At 37.6% G+C, this 18,477-nt stretch overlaps 1 protein-coding gene across 3 annotated transcripts in view; it reads right to left on the bottom strand.

The window, feature by feature from the left end:
- LOC139966160 (thrombospondin type-1 domain-containing protein 7A-like) overlaps positions 1–18,477 on the bottom strand; it is a 198,940-nt gene that overhangs the window by 138,302 nt on the left and 42,161 nt on the right. The gene's annotated exons all lie outside the window — the stretch shown is intronic.

The following is an 18,477-nucleotide window of genomic DNA, read 5'->3' as shown; positions in this document are numbered from 1 at the left end:
TTTAATCCACTCAGATTTTTCAAATGAAGATGTTGAACACACATCTCTCAATCTCATTTATATAATTCAATGAAACAAACTAAGAGTATCCATGGTAACTGAATTTCATAAATTTATACATATAACCTTTGCAAAATCCATATATATAACGTATAAAGTATGATGCCACAGCTCTGATCAAATCAATATTCATGAATCATAATTCTTTGATGTTTTTTTGTTGTAAGTATGATCATCTTGGGCCCCTTTTTATTTTCCAGTGGAAATAAACCATTTGATAAAGGCAATAGACTTTATTAGAATTAACCAAATCCCCTTTTTTCCCCCTCTCATATCTCCTATAGGCAATACGAAAAATTGACTTCAGTAGAACAAAACTACTTTTGAATCTAATATAGGTTGTTGTTAATAGTCAAGTATTCAGGATATTATATCTTCCAGCAATCTGATAAACCAAACCGGATAAAAAAAAAACTGAAATAAATGACCACCATGTAAAAAAAATGTTGGATAAAACTTGCCATACTAGGTATATATATAGCACCCCAGATGTTCCACATTAGTTTACATGTTTCTCTCTCTTGGTTCCTGTTCTGAATTCGCTACCATCAATGAAAAAAATAGAAATCCATAGAGTAGTTCACGTGACCTTATTGATGTACTGTTTGCTATTAAATTACCTTAAGTGAAAATGAACACCCCAAGGTAACTTGGATCGATACCTTCACCTTTACGTTCAAGAACTGTGGAAATTGAATTCCCCGAGACCAGATATATACGGTTGTTGGAATTGAGAACAAAAGCCCAAACTGTGATATCGAACTTTCCGTTTGCCGATGATGGAGACGGCAAAGATTTTTGGGCAATTTTTATCGATGAAAGGTTTTATAGAAAGTGAAGAAAATTGGTGAAAATGGAGGCTAGGTATACATGCATAGTTTAAAGGTTGTCTACTCATTAAATTTATCCTTCTAAGGTTGTAGAATTTTGCCATATGCTAGCTGTGGTGTAATAGTAAATACATGGCAAAGTTATTTGGTTGAACTTGTGCAGAACTTTTTACAATTAAAAGAAGAATTGTTGATGATCTTGTTGCAAAACGATGGAAAACTTATGAATGAAGCGAACCGCGGATGGCGGGGGAAATTACCGGATTTAGGGTCCTACGCTTCGAACTCATAAGTTATCAATGAGGAGGCAAGAGTGTTCTTGCGTTGAAACAACGGCTGACTTTTATTGCAAAACTCTACACAATATGATAAATGAAAATATACAAATGAACAAATCATGATACATGACAGTATACAGTAAATGGCTTTATATAATAAATGTCTCAAGGGTCTCTTTACTCTCTTAATTAAACTCTGTCTTAATTCGGGGAAAAACCTATACTCAATATTCCATACTACGACATAGCACTTGTACAATACAGTATAAAAATGTATAAGTGTGTATAAAGAATAATGTAAATGAACATTATGATATAATCTGCATAAATAATATAAAACGTTGCGAATTTTTTCCTCCGAATCCACAACCTCAAGAGACTTGGCACTCCATAGCTATCCATAAAGGCTAAGATTAGAAGGACAAGCTCTTGAGACAACTCTGTAGTGACCAACAGTAACAATCATGTTCAAGATACAAAATACAAATACAGTATACGCTCTTTACACTGCGAGCAGTGTAATACTGAAATATGGGTACAATAAAATAATCTCTCAAAACAACTCAACTGTCAATACAGTACAATACACTAAATAAACTTTCAATTACTTTCTGTATACTTCACGTGACTGTATATAAACTCAACCTAACCGATACTGTCACTCTACAGTATAAAGGTACACAATACTACTAGCACCCATGTGCTTAACGATACACAACCACTGATCTACACAGTGTACACAACGCACCCTATAAACCCATAGGACCAAGGTCCAAATACACAACCTAACATACGTACTTTGTACAGTGAAGTACAACCTAGCCAGAGGGGCAACAATTACAAAACCACATTTCAATTAAATAACAATAAGGGTACATACGGCATTTAACAATAATAAAATGTCTGACTTAATATCTCACTATACTGGGGTCAGCTCGCTCGCGGATAACAAGACGAAGTAGACTCTTCGCTCGCGGTACAGGAAGCTCGCGTACATCGAGACTCATCAACGCTAACTCCACCCAGCTCGCTATAGAGGTTGGTATGATCCGCCATCTTGGTAACCAGCGACTTCGAGCCAGAAGTCAAACCATCCAAAAACCTGAGGCATCCTGCCTCTGAGAAGGGTGACATCTCCTTCCTGACTCCAGGTAGTAAAAGATACAGGTAAATCTGGGCTATTGACGACCGAAGATTAATTAAATATGACCAAAATAGTAAGGGGTTTACGAGGCGAGCCCCGGAGATCTGCAGGGACGATGTTCGCCATACAACACCGTATCCAGAACTGAAGAAACACGTGTATACAACTAACGCTACAAACTGGCTATTACGAACTATTACATAAGACATGCAAATACTGAACGGGTGTACACAACAAAATTTCACTTCACTACATGAATGATCCCTGAAAAGCCCCCGATTGTAAATAGAGATTAATGACGACAGTCCACAAGACTTGTGAGTTCTAGGCATGTCTAGGTGATTGCCCACTTTGCTGGGATGTGCTAAACACTCGCTTTGTAAAAGTAATAAGAAATTACAAAATTTATACTATTAAATTGCATTATATAACATCCTGGAGGACAAGTTGTATATAAAAGTAAAGTAAAATTTATTGATATCAATCATAAAATGAAGATATAATATAACTGGGACACTCATTTGAGAAAGTATGTGAGTGTTCCCAAACAAACCTGAAAATAGTCTTGAATATTTCAATAGTTAAATAGTTAAATATAGTTAAATTATAACAAGTTTGGCAATGTGTCCATCAAAAGTGAAATGCTGGGGGAGGGGGAGGGAGAGGGGAGGGGGAGGGGAGGGGAGGGGAGGGGGAGGTGGTGTGACTGCAGCATCCTGCAGCCAGGCAGCATAGGATGAAATCTTCTGTGCTGTGAAGTTTTACACAATAGTCGCAGCTATTGTGTCAAGATTAGTTCTACATTTTTTCTTACAATTGATTTAGCTTCGCTGGCTGCAGCAGATTTGTAGCTGCTGCAGCTTTTATATTTGACGTACGGTATTCTCAGCAACTTTAGCTACTTTAACTCAGCTATACTTGTGCACATTCATTCAGTTCAACAGGATACAAAATACAGAATACAAAATGGAACCACATTTTAATGTTGAAAGTAGTTTTGATCTATAAAAAAAATGGACTCAAAATGGTCAGCAAGGTTTGGAAATTAATTTCAATGTCTGTGAAAAGAATAATTAACCCGGTACATCAGACTAGTACTTACTCCTGTCTCAACTCACACTCGAGTCCCTACTGACACTCGAGTCCCTACTGACACTCGAGTCCCTACTGACACTCGAGTCCCTACTGACACTCGAGTCCCTACTGACACTCGAGTCCCTACTCACACTCGAGGTCCTACTCACACTGGAGTCCCTACTCACACTCGAATACCTACTGACACTCGAGGTCCTACTCACACTAGAGTCCCTACTGACACTCGAGTCCCTACTCACACTAGAGTCCCTACTCACACTCGAGTCCCTACTCACACTCGAGTCCCTACTGACACTCGAGTCCCTACTCACACTCGAGTCCCTACTCACACTCGAATACCTACTGACACTCGAGGTCCTACTCACACTCGAGTCCCTACTCACACTCGAGTCCCTACTCACACTCGAGTCCCTACTCACACTCGAGTCCCTACTCACACTAGAGTCCCTACTCACACTCGAGACCCTACTCACACTCGAGTCCCTACTCACACTCGAGTCCCTACTCACACTCGAGTCCCTACTCACACTCGAGGTCCTACTCACACTCGAGTCCCTACTCACACTCGAATCCCTACTCACACTCGAGGTCCTACTCACACTCGAGTCCCTACTCACACTCGAGTCCCTACTTACACTTGAGTCCCTACTCACACTCGAGTCCCTACTCAAGTGCATTTTTCCAGACTTATACTAACACTCAGGAGAGAGCAGATCTCCTACAGGTACTCATCATACCCATACTTCCAATGGTCTTGTACTTGGGATTTGGTACTCAAACTTGGTGATATAGATTGAACAAGGTCACTTCTTCAATGAAGTGTGGTAAATACATAAAACAATTTTTCCCTTTCTTTTGCAATTAGATTTATTTTATAGAGATGGTAACGTTACTAATCATGGTATATAAAGCTTGTTTTTCATGTTTCCAAACTGGCATTGTAGCAATGAGACATAGAATGAAACTTTTACTCTTTGTAGGGATAATTATCGTAAAACTAAGTCCCTACGTTTACTGGACATTTCATCGATGTACACTACCAGACTATATGTGCATCAAAATGTAACGATTATCTCAGGTCAGAAAGGTTGTCTCAATTGATGTTTTTCGCTTGTTTAGAGAGTTTGGCATTAATTTGGAAACCGAGCACTGTGGCAGGGCTCACATTGCCTGATAATTTATGCTCCGTGTCACAATTTATCAACAATTATTGCCTTAAATGTCGAACGATATATATCGTATCATTTCATAATCTCATGTATTTAACAAACATTTTCCAATCTTCTTAATTCCAACTGTTGTAATTATGATGTCCTTGAAAACGTTTCGCAAAGATTGTTTATCTCTTTTTACCCCGCTTAAAATATTCTCTACAAAAAACATCTGAGTAAAAAAAATATGCACATATATTCATTACTAGCTACTATAACCCCCCATACCAAACAGTTTACTTTTCATCTCGCCTTTCAACTTCTTAAAGTTCTCCCCCCTAAAAAGAAAAAAATTGACGCTGGTTATATACACATCAGCCATTCACCCTCTTGAAATCCGATCGACATCTCGATGATGCGAATTTCATCATTGCATCCGGAGCCAAAAGTTCTCTCTTAGTTCGTGTTTAATATTTCCACTCATTTTAATCGCTGATGGTACTTTGTAAACTGAATATATATAGAATAACTGTTAGTAAATTTGGAGCCGAACGATGTGACTCACCCAACATAAAAGAATGGTGGGGAGCCGGATTACTTAAGTTTTCGGCTCGCGCATGAATTCACATCAATCGGGGTGCTTTGACGGTATTATTTACTTTTGGGAGATTTTTAATGGCAAAACATTTCTCTGTATGTTATTATCAGTGCTATCATGGCTCGCAATTACTCCCCGGGGAGTTTTGGAGTTCGTTAAGGGTGCTGGTATATTGACAGATTTAACTGGTTGTGATGATTGTTTGGAAAATACCTTTGATTGTTTGGCAAGTGAACTTTTAAATATGACCACCAGTTATACTATTTCCGTGGATGCTTTACGAGACATCGTTGGAAACAACTGAGATTGGGGGGGGGGAGGGATGGAAACATTTTACAATGTTTACATGTCTTCATGGTTTGGGGTGTCAAATTTAAAGTACGTATCGGTCAATAAAATTTCGCAAATATTTATTCTTTAAATATCTGCTTTCGATGAATGCTTGGAAAGTGATACCTGCATTTTCAATGGGAAAGATAAGTGGATAAAAGAAAGAATTTTAACAGCCAAAACCTCCTTTAATTTGGCTTCATGTTTGACGGAAGGACCTGTATGGCCCAAATATGGGGAGGGAAGAGAAAAGTTACCCTCACACTAAGAAGAAAAAAAAAAGCCAAAAGTATGAAAAATAACGTGTTTAACTAAATCTCCTTCCACCACCTCCTTCTTTCCCCCACCTACTCCCACCGCATCTTCCCTCCCCCACCTTCCCTCCCCCACCTTCCCTTCCCAACCACTACTCAACATATATAGTTAGCAAGTAATCTAGCTAATGCTGTACAGTTTTTTTAAATATAACAATCACGCTAACCTGAATGTCTCTAATTCGATATTTTCCTTCTGTCTACATCTGTTTATAGCAGTTTGCCTTCCACTTTCAACATGTTTTCATCTCTACAAGGACACTATAACTCTGATAAAATCACATTTTAATGTCTACCCAGACGAAAATAATTCCTGGCTTTTAAGCAAGAGTCAAGAAAACCCCGGTTTTCCCTGGATATCCAAGCTTTATTCCTGCCTCAGGTAGCCAGGAAAAGCCAGGACTTTGAAAGTCCAGCCTTTTCCTGGCTTCACCCAGCCTAACAAGTCCACACTAGGCAGGAAAAGCGAGGGCAATGCTGTCCTGGCTAGGCAGGAAAAGCCAGGATTTTGAAAGTCCAGCCTTTTCCTGGCTTCACCCAGCCTAACAAGTCCACACTAGGCAGGAAAAGCGAGGACAATGCTGTCCTGGCTAGGCAGGAAAAGCCAGGATTTTGAAAGTCCAGCCTTTTTCCTGGCTTCACCCAGCCTCACAAGTCCACAATAGGCAGGAAACGAGAGTAGAATGCTGTCCTGGCTAGGCAGGAAAAGCCAAGCTTGCTTTTTACCCAGTATTAGCTAGTTGTAAGATGGTCAGCTCTTACATAAAGTTTTCTTTTGTACCATAGTTTTACTTGATTTATGAGTGCAGTGCTCACTGTACAGAGGGCTATACATTTGTACAGTATATTTGTAAGTTGTTTGTGGTCGGGGGGGATTAAGATTTCTCTCTTCTGGGTTGCTAAGCAACTATCTTTGTTCTTCCTGGAAATTAGCTCTCACAGGAAAAGGGGTCTGTGTATATATATTATAGGAACAAAAGAGTTTTGTGAGGGTATAGGGAGTTAGGCAGTTGGCCATGAGTATTGGAGCAAGACAGTTGCAAAAGACGAGAAATATAGTTTTAATGCTGGATAGTTTGTTTTAAACCTTAATTTATAAAATCAAGTTACTGTAGTCCTTATTATTTTATGGAAGGAGTGATATTCACCTGACAGTCTGGCACGCGTTTTACTATAAAGGACATTATTTACTATAAAGGATATTACTTACTTAGAGGATATTATTTTACCATAAAGGATATTCCGGGACACCATTTGTTATAACTGACATTATTTTACTGAAAGGACACCCTGGAACACTATTGCTTATTAATTAAAGGATACTATTTTGCTGGGATCGGACATTTATCATACAATTTATTCTGTTCAAATATACTGATGTCGTGGAAGATCTGATGTCGTGGAAGATCTGTACCTGATGTCACCAGCACACCAATCACTAGAACAGATTTATAAATTAAGTGTATTAACTTTAACATTTGGGTGCACCTCTCGACTTTAAGTCGTTTTATTTAATTCTTTGACTGGGATCAGATCAGCTGTATATTGTTTGTTATTCATAATTATAATTTATTTTGATCCAATCCAGTTGAGTGTTCCATTTTTATGTGTCTTGTTCTGTGTTTGGTCATCACACCAAACCCAGAGTTCTCTGATCAAGAACAAACGTTTATTTTCAGTCGCTAACACCCTTACATATACATATAATTCATGATTTTAAAGTTATGAAAATTTCCTATACCACAAACACACTAACCTCCTATAAGCTAAAAGTAACTGCCAACTTAAGCCAGCAAGATCATTTATATAGGGTAAGCATGGACACCTGGCTTTTTCGGTTTAATACTGGGTATGTATACCTGGCTTTTCCTGGCTCCTCACTGATATAAACAGGGACCTGGCTTTTCCTGGGTAATCCTGGGTGTGCATATACCAGGCTTTTCCTGGCTCTTCACTCACACACTAGACACCTGGCTTTTCCGGGGTAAACCTGGGTTAACCATCCAGGCTTGTCCGGCCTTAACCTGGCTCTAAATGAGTTATATAAACCAGGCTTTACCAGGCTTTTCCTGTCCGAATTACCATTTTCAAGCCCAGGAATTTCCCCGGATTTCCCTGGGTTGAATCCAGGCTTTTCCTGGCTTATATTCCAGGGAATTCCAGGGTTTTCCTGCCTTAAATTTGTCTGGGTATTGCGCATTATAACTTCTTCCATCATGTGTGAAATAAACAAACGTACTTTAAGTTCTACGTCTCTATGTAACCTTGTGCACATTCTCAAGAGAGTTTAAAGTTTCTGCCTTGTAAATTCATATCATAAGAAGCTAAAAGTAAGAATTGCCACTTCAGTTTGTGTTCTAAATAATCAATTTATTTGATATTAAATCCTCTTTACTGGTTTCTGAAACACACTATAGTAACTTTGCTTGCATACAGCGTCATATAACATTCAAACAACATTCATATTATACATTCTGTTTGACACTGGCTTCCATATTAGATGTTCCTTGTACAGATTAAAAGAATAATACAGATTTTTTTGGGAATATTATATATCAGATAATATTCTTTTAAAGTCAAATTAGAAACCTGTCGTCCCTCACAACAAAGACACACTACCAAATTTTTCTGGAGAAATAAATATCGTTGATACTTGATAGCAACAAAAGACAAACATCTTCTTCTATTATTCTGTACAAAATTTGGATAGGCATTAATACAAAAGTCATATCACAAATATAAATTAACTATGAATATTGTAGGAAAAAAATGTCAAACCTTAATCACAAAAATTTAATAAATAGCATTTACAGTTCCATGCTTATCACAGATTGATGATGCAGCTTTTCAGAGTTCTTATAGATGGATTTGGACTCACTCCTCCGGGCATGCATATCTTCTTTTCCTCTGGCAAAACACCTTTTCTAGTAACACGGATCACATCAATCAGTGGGAGAAAAATTTGTAATCTCCAAAAAGATTGGAAAATTTTTGCTGTTACAGGAATTGAGTTAGATTTGCGAGGTGAAGACACTAATGATATTTATACGCTCCTGTGATGCTAATGATATGGATGATGGTTGACAACTAGCATTCAGCTCAATGGATTCAAGACTGCATGCATGCTTCATGAATGGATTCAAGACTGCATGCATGCTTCATGAATGGATTCAAGACTGCATGCATGCTTCATGAATGGATTCAAGAATGCATGCATGCTTCATGAATGGATTCAAGACTGCATGCATGCTTCATGAATGGATTCAAGACTGCATGCATGCTTCATGAATGGATTCAAGGCTGCATGCATGCTTCATGAATGGATTCAAGGCTGCATGCATGCTTCAGCAATGGATTCAAGACTGCATGCATGCTTCAGCAATGGATTCAAGACTGCATGCATGCTTCAGCAATGGATTCAAGACTGCATGCATGCTTCATGAATGGATTCAAGACTGCATCCATGCTTCATGAATGGATTCAAGACTGCATCCATGCTTCATGAATGGATTCAAGACTGCATGCATGCTTCATGAATGGATTCAAGGCTGTATGCATGCTTCATGAATGGATTCAAGACTGCATGCATACTTCATGAATGGATTCAAGACTGCATGCATGCTTCAGCAATGGATTCAAGACTACATGCACATGCTCCCATCTCTGCACCAGAAATGATTTGATGTACTGCACAGCTAACTTCAAGATACCGTATATACATGAATATAAATGTGTACAATCACCCCTTGAGGAGAAATGGTGCTAAAATTGGTCAGCTAGTAAAAAAACTAAGTTTTCATCTGAATTATTCTGGGTCTTAGACTGCAATGAAGTGTTATGTTGGGAATCAATTACTGGCGAATTTATAGTCTCAATGTTGCAGACATTTAGTCGTTTTCACCTTCCCCAAAATAACAAAGCACATAGATATGTAAACAATAAAAATAACTACATATTGAATAAAGCACACAACATATGGCCTGGAGCCATTCAATTACCATTCTAACATATGATCACACTGACGTTACTAATTAAAACAAAAATTAAGTAAGATCTGAATGCAACCAGGGAGTTGTTATGGAACTCCCTGATGCAACTGACATTTAATACATCATGTACTGCATGGAAGTAATCTTTGGCAGAACCGTGGACTTTAAAGAATCTAGTAAGTTAGAGGGATAGGGGTTACAGAATGAAGGGCAAGGTGCGATATAGACTACTGGAAAGCGCAAACAATCTGAGCAAAATTTGCAATGCCCTATATAAAGCTCTGTGTTTAGATGATTAAGAACTTTACAAAAACCATACCTCTGACACATCGGAAACTTCTTTTCCAAAATATTAAAGAGAGACTGCCTCCAATTGCTAGTGTACATAATAACCCTTTAAAGTAATTACTTAAAAGATACCGTACGTTCGATTGTAAAATAACTTGCAGATACTGTATCGCTTCCCTATCAACTTTTGTACTTTTGCCGTGTCTCGGCTGACAGAGTTCCATATTTCACAGACCCAATAATCACCTCATTAAATGATAATTTTTGGTGGTTTAGCCTTTGTCATTTCCCAAAGAACATTTATAATCATTTGATATCTTAAAACTTGCAGCTGAGTGACTCAAGTCTCATCTTTATTTCCAAATGGTTATCAGATTAATTACTGAGGCTTTTGAATGCTTCCCAATTCCCTGGTCACTAGGTTACCGGTTCATATATTATTTACACCAAGTTCTGCTGTGCACAGTGATTGTAACGGCTCCAACCATTCCAATCAGAGGAATTAGGCTTTGTCTGTACAATATCAAAAATATGAAGGATTGGTTTTAATACAGAGCAATGGAGATAGTTGACTATATCTTCTTTCTTTTTTATATCTCTTCGATCTAATTACAATTTGCATTGTCTTTACCTACCGCAGCATAAGCCTTTAAAGTGGCATACAAGTGAGTTTGTGAGATATATTATAGCGCAACCTGACAACCAGTGTACACCAACGTTTTGAAGTTTGGTACTACTCAGGCCCATAACAGTAGTTATGATTAGGGAGGGGAAAGGTACAGATTGGGAGGGGTTAATTTCTAGGGTGAGGTCTAAGACTAAGACATAGACTAAGTTGTTCAGCCATTTAATTTGATGAGCCTCAGGTACTTAAAGTTTCATTTTCCAAATATTAAAAGAGGTGTAGAAATACATCCTGGACTCAGAGCAATGTTTCTATTTTACTCCAATTTTTTGTCTTTAATAATAACGAATAAAAAAGTGCCTAAATTCACCCTTTAATTGTTCAAGTTTTTTTTGTCGTATCAGCTCTGTCAAGCCTCTGAATTTTGTCTTCTTTTAAATATTATGGTTCCTGATGTGTGCTTAACCTGCAACACATCTTTGCACAGTTACTAATCTGCCCATTTCAATGCTCCACATTGTTGTCTGTGATACCATTGATGTGAAATGTCTTGACTATATTCTGACAGCTCTCCTCAATACTGCACTCATACATTTCTATTTGTATAGCTATATATAGATGCCTACAGCTCACGTGATTATACTCTCAGTTGAAACAGTCCAATTTATGCTTTAACTCCACACCACTCTGCTTTAATAATACAACCCTCCTGAATCTGTGGGCAGCTTACGTATGCTACTACCGAGCTAGCCGTGCACAGCAGTTATCGTTAGCGTCCCACGAGACTATCATTATTCATGTTTCTCTTTTTCATTAATCGTGTAACACTTACTCATCGCCACCTCCCCCTCTTACGTAAAATGTGGCAAATACCAATTACTTGATTTTAACATTATCAACAGAAGCACTAAATTTGGCCCGGTGGGACAGCATCTCTGAGTACAAGGAAAAAGTCTCTTGACGAAGAACATCGCCAGATTCTAGCTAGGTACAAGGTTTCATAAACAATATGATTAATATGAGAGATAAAGATATTGTGCTATAATAAAGCCTACTTCAATGTATAACAATAACGTATTCACTTGCAAAGATATTCTCAAGTTCAAAGTCAGCCATCCTAATCTGAAGGTCATCACAATTGGAATGATTACTGGAAGAATTTTGGCAGATGAGTGGCCCACCCATCGTGGCTAAAATATATACTCTTTATATCAGAAGCAGAAAAAAAACTAAAAGCTGGGAAGAGTTATCGTCAATCTCTGGACATCCTTCCTTTAGTACTTTTTACCGACGTTGAATTTCGGCGTGGGATGAAATCTGCATCCGATAACAGTCTGAAATTTGATGCTTTTATGCCACAATGGGGTGGTGATGGAGAAACTGTGATTTATTTCACCACAGATCCCAACATTTCATCGATGAAATTGGTTCTGCCAGAGGAACGGTTCCAACCCCTAATCAGTATTGATCAAATCCAGAGGAGGCATATATATGATGATCGTCGTCGTAGCTGCGATATTGTCTTGGGTAAACGAAGGTTACTCTTCCTTGACACTCTTGCGGCTATGATTGGAATCTAATTATTTTAAGCACAAGGACAATTGTGTCATTAAGATATTCAAATCTAGATACGTTTTTACCGGGGCGGAGTAAAACACAAAGATATTCTCTCTGGTTAATACGTTCACAACTGTAGGTGTTGACAGTGAGACATATAATTCTGTAACCTGTAATTTCCATGTATACTGGTCACTCACAGGCAAGAAATGTATATAATGACAATTAGGTAAAAAAAAAAAAAAAGTATTGTTAATGAGTAGATCTCGTAATTTATGCTCCTTGCAAGAATCCAAATACTGTACGAGACTCTATACACGTTGTAAGACACTCATCTCACAGTCTCAGGACTTATAGATGACCTATAATCTGTCTTTACAATATCAGAGCTAGAATACAGTAAAACTCCCTTTAACCTGCCCGCCTTAAATTCTGCGAAAGTCATTCAGGACTCTAGATCTGTTTGACGTTAGTATTCAAAGGACAAATAAACCATCCATCATCAATGGCTTACTATATGATAAAGATCTTTGTGAACTACTCCAACTAACCTATCTTTGTAAGAAATCTTGCTCTGTTCCAGAGGTATCTGGAATTTTTTTTCTGCTCAAATTTGGACTCTTGACGGTGAATAGAAACAGTGTTTACACTAATGCCATGTTACAAACTTCAGCATAGTTTGCAAAACCCATCCCTCATTTATTTAGAGATAACAGGATTTAAAATTTGAAGTAAATTTGATGAAAGATTAAATATTCAAGCCTTCATGTGGCTCGATGATGTAATAGTTAGACTTGCTTAAGTCTTTGTTCTTGTAAAGTGAAAGAAACACTATTGTATGTATCTCCCAAATGGAATGACAGCTTCCTTAGCTGTTGTATATTTATGATACAGTATCTCCCATCACATCTATCGACAATGATAACATCAGGTTTGCTTCTCAATTGATTAAGTCGTAAGAAGGAAACTGAACGCAGTTTATCATAAACCTCTAGCCATTAGTGGATTAAAACCGCCGCTTTGCTTTATAAAAGTTAGGAGAAAATAATGGTACAGTTTGCCATGAATGGAAATTAATACCAAAACATGGTAAGTTGTGAAATTTGAAACGCAAAGAAAAAGTTTTTTCTGACCATCAGACCATAATCGTAACTGTTTTATATTCCATATAAAATAACATCCATGTTTTTATATTTATTACCGTGCTCCCTCCAAAATATTGATAAAGTAGAGCCTTATTCAATGAACCCAGATTAATTTCATTCTTTACTTGACATTGGTAATTCTCTACAGTAAGCAATTATTAAATCCCATATGTCTATTTTTGCACTTTCAAGATAAGATGGCGATTAAACCTCAAGCTGGCTATTGATAGTGTCTGCTCTATCAAAAGTCCTACCCTAAACTTACAGAGTAACTAGTACAAATATTATTCACAGGCTGTATGTACAGTAGACTTACTTCAAGATACAGTACGCAGAACTTGTAAAACACCAGGTTTGCACATCTCGGCAGTATTTGTCATAATGTACTATCTGTTTTAATAATAAACCACAGTCTGGTTCATACCTTGATACTTATAAGTGCTTTATAGTGGACATTGATAGTACTTAGTGTATTTTGTAGAGAGTATAATAACACTTATGCTGGCAATTGCTTTCTGCAATATTCTATTGATAGCATTGCTTTTTCTCAAAACAGTTTAAACATAGTATATATTAACACGAAAAATTATTTTTTATAAATGCAATTTTAACTAGCTTCATATTATTTTTTATTTGTACAGTTTAACATATATGGACAAATTTGGTACTTTGCTCGAGGAAGTAAATTAGGCTGGATCTTTTTCCATCCATCAAAATTGTACGTTTCTAATTTATTTGTTTTTTTTTCAAAGTTTGCTCATATGTGATTTACATGGAAGATCTAGTAGACAAGATTAATCAATTAAAGGGTTAACTGCGACTTTATTCAAGGAGACAAAAACCCAACCATCACTTTTGGACTATGTGATGGCTAGACAAAACTGTCATGAATAACTTTCCAAAGAGCTAAAAAAAAACTCTCATTTAATTAGGGAGACATCACAGACTAATGTTCCTCCACATATGGTTGAAGACTTGTTCTAGGCAAAATGTGACATCACCTTAGAAGCCAAATGTGCTTCAATTTTGTATTCTTTTCTTATATTTATTGCAATGTTTATTTTCTGTAATGGAGTCTCTGGAGATGGGTTTTACAATATGCTGAAATTTAAATTATTGAAGGTGTTAAAACATGACCCTCGTAATGACATTACCGTACTTCATTGTCAACACTGTGAACATTCTAAGTACTGTGAAAATATGAAAAGAATAAAGAGAAAGTCAGATAGTGGGACAATGATTTAAGATTTGAGAGCGTCCACCAGACATGACATTAAACTAGGATGTCTCCCAAACGAGGCAAACTTTCTCTTAGCTGTTTGATTGAGTTGTTCATCGCAAAGAACCATACTAGCTAACGATTGTTGGATTTGTATCACCTTTAATATGACATCAATGAGGACAAAGGGAGGGGGGTGGGGAGGGGTTGTAGTAAGGTGATAAGGAGGACAGGCATAGCTAATGAACAGTATGACTATAAGCTACAGCATAGAACAATTATATACCTACTAAGAGTGCATTAGTTATGTGCATGTATGTTAGTAAGGACTTTCCGTGCTTATGAAACAGACAAATAATTTTAGCAGGTGGAAGCAAATAAAAGGAACAAGACAATTGAAGACAGAGCTTGACTTCAGCCGGAACAACTGTTCCAGACCTGGTACCACCCCCCTCCCCCTGGGGATGGGAGAAAAACACCTGCTGATGGGTTCCTAAGCTAAAGAGTCCCTCCCTTCTCCCCTAACCAGAGCCAAGGCCGCCTTCCTTCCAGGTAACAAAGTCAAGTTTGTCAACGGAACTTTAATTTGAAAGTTTGAAAAGAAGGGTGACTAGAAACCAGAGGAGCTTTTAAGACAAACTAACAAGGCTTTAAGTATGCACTGCATTCATTTTACTTTCTGTACCAAGGTACCAAGGGGAGCTGTGTTTCTTTTGTGTTTTTTCTTGTAGCTCACCACATACATCTCCCACTTGTACTTACATATATGTTAGAATGACACACTACTACAATTCAATACAAAATGTAGCTTTTTAATGTCCTCCCAGTAGCATAAATTCTGATTAATAGTCAATGTCATTTTAATAGTCCTTTTCTTATTTTCATGTAAAGTACTCAGTTTTAGAAAAGAGCTTGATAAATATGTGTAAGACTACAGTCTGTCCATATATATAGACGCACTATCCATAATAAAATTAAAGAAAAAAAACCTGAAAAAGTACTGCAATGGCTTTGTGATGAGAAACAGCATAATTCAGCATCAATCATAATGTGACCTTGAAAATGAAAAGGGCACGCCATGGAGAGGAGAAAGCTTAATATGCAATTCAGTATTAATGGTTGACCACACACTTGACTGTCTGATGTATATCATACCAACATGCTACCTCAAAGGTTTGATTATCTTCTGATGACCTCAGCTCCCTCCCTTCAAGAATGATAATTTATACTATGTTAGATATGTTAGTTCACATGACTTCTTATTTCATCACCAACAATGGTACTGACTTCTTTTTCCATTTTTCTTCTAATTTTTTACATTGTTTTGTCTTCCTTGACAAAAGCACCTATATCTGACACAGAAATATTTTGGCAAACATGCAAGTTTTTGGCAGCCACATAATTCTTGTTGACCATCTGATACACTCTACACTGTGGGTGGACACACAGTATGCTGAAAGTTATCTATACTAGTTTCATTATGCCATTGATTGGTGATTGTGGAGACCTGGATGCACCCTGCAAAAGTTGAATTGCACAAATGATAAGATTAGTGTAGTGATTTACCTATGGATTAACCTGATGATCACTGATGAACAACGGCTTACATCAAACACTCTCTTTTTTCTATGAGTGTTCAGAGAATTATGAGGCAGCCAATCCTGCTTCCAGGACCACCATTGAACGTCCCATCCGACGGACAAGAGTGTATATATACGTCAGACTCTGAACACTTTCTCAGATACTGAGGCTAAGGCAGCCATTCATCTCACTGCCTTGATGACATGGTGAAAAGTAGTTGTTCCCAAACCCCAGTTCCCAATTTACAACCAGGATGTGCATAAAGTTTTGAAAAGTTTGAGAGTTCCTGGTAAGGTTATGAACCGGGAATCGGAGAGATTGTGGGAGGATACTGAAATCGCTACACCACAATTCACCCTGCCTACTTCACAGTGAATGATGTAAACCACCATGTGTGCTTTAAGAGGGTATGGACACTATTTACTTTCTTCTATCGGAGGTTTTACTTGTACGTTAGAATGTTAAATGTGCATCCTCTTAGACTGAGGACTGTGTGATGCTATACTAAATGTATGTATACCAGTGCAGGGTATATAACCACCATGTACAACAGTAAACTTCATGATATCTTGTAGACACCATACAGTATACAATCTCTATGCATACACTAAATAGTGAATCATGATATTGTAGTATGTGGCAATGAGGAAAGTCCAAGAACAATATGCAGTAGGTGCATCGTGGAACAACAAAGAACATTACAGACACCCAATACCTGCTACATGGTGTAGGAACGAGGTATATAATTGTTAAAAGCATTTTTAAAGCAGCTGTTATAGTAGGGTACTATTACTGACACAGAACTTGACTGCTTCTAAATGCATGATGTTATCTCTGTCTATAAGAAACTCCTCTGAAAATGTCAGTTGCTCACTCCTATCAGTAAGATCGTGGATTAAAACAATGCCGTTAAAAATGTCAGCATCTTGAAGAAGGATGACATTCAAGTTCCAGCTGGGAAAGATTACAGGATTACTATGTTCCTTCACGTATACAAGGCTGTAGACTTGGTCAAGTCTAAATATCTTGAAAAAAGATGGCATTTAAAGTTCTAAGACTGCTATTCTATATCTAGTTAATTCTCAGCCTTCAATTAATTCCCACATATAGTGATGTATGAAATAAAACCATTTGATGCGTCAGGCATGTAAAATACTGTGAAGGTGGCACCCACATGGAAAGGCCACAAATGTGACCATAACTGACTAATGAAAATTTAGACCTTCCTGAAGACACAACCCCTACGATGATTATTGTTCTATAGTGACTGACATTGATGTTGTGAACAACTTCCCTAAGACAGCTCTTCTTATTCCATTTGGGAGAGATTACAGGTCAGTGGCATACCTATAACAGTTGGCACCCAGGGCATCCTTCCTTTGCCACCACATGCAGGGGATGCCGTACTGGGTGAGGGGTCTAAGGGGAGGGGGAAACTAATGTAAGGCAGCTTAAATACAAAATGGTGCACTATCTTTGGCAAAGCTTTGAACTGATCACACAATGATTTACAATAAAATGGAAAAATTGATTTTTGGGATCATCCCCAGACTGGTACCTGGGGCATCCCACCCCCAACCCCTGCCCCCGCTTAGTATGCCACTGTTACAGGTTTAATGTTCCTTCACACACAAGGCTGAAGACTTGATCAAGTCTTAATATGACATCATCGAGCCAAATGAGCTTTCATATTTTTCCCATGTTTTTCTTTGTTTATTTCAATGTTTACTTTCTGTAATGGAAATGGATTTTGCAGCTGCTGAATCTAAACCATCAAATTCTTAACATTATGATGACGATATTTGCAGTGTCAACACTGTTAACCTTTTCCCTTGAAAATAAGAAACAAAAAATCAAAGAATGAGTAAACGGTTTTGTAACCTGGTGGCGCTATGACATCATGAGACAAAATGAGAACTCCGAGACATGACTTTTAAGCTAGGATTTTTACCAAACAGAGCAAGATTTTTCTCTAATTGCTATGGGGTAGTTGCTGTTCTTTACAGAGATCTCTATCATGTAAGCTAGAGATGATGGATTGAATTGCGTCTCCTTTAAGATTGTCCCCAGCAGAATCCTTCTGGTTTTACATGAGTGAGCAGTTACTACTATACTCACATACATGTAGAGAAATGTACAGCCCATATATACTACTGACACAACGTTCCATATGATGATATTAACGACTCTATTGTTCAAAGTAAATTTAACCTTGAGCACTAAACCGTATGCCTATTGTCATATTCACCATTGCTGTTATATTCTCTGCAAAT

This window comes from Apostichopus japonicus, chromosome 4, assembly GCF_037975245.1.
Source record: "Apostichopus japonicus isolate 1M-3 chromosome 4, ASM3797524v1, whole genome shotgun sequence".
Classification (NCBI taxonomy): Eukaryota; Metazoa; Echinodermata; class Holothuroidea; order Aspidochirotida; family Stichopodidae; genus Apostichopus; species Apostichopus japonicus.
The sequence above is the reverse complement of the archived record's forward strand: the minus strand, read 5'-3'. Positions and strand labels throughout refer to the sequence as shown.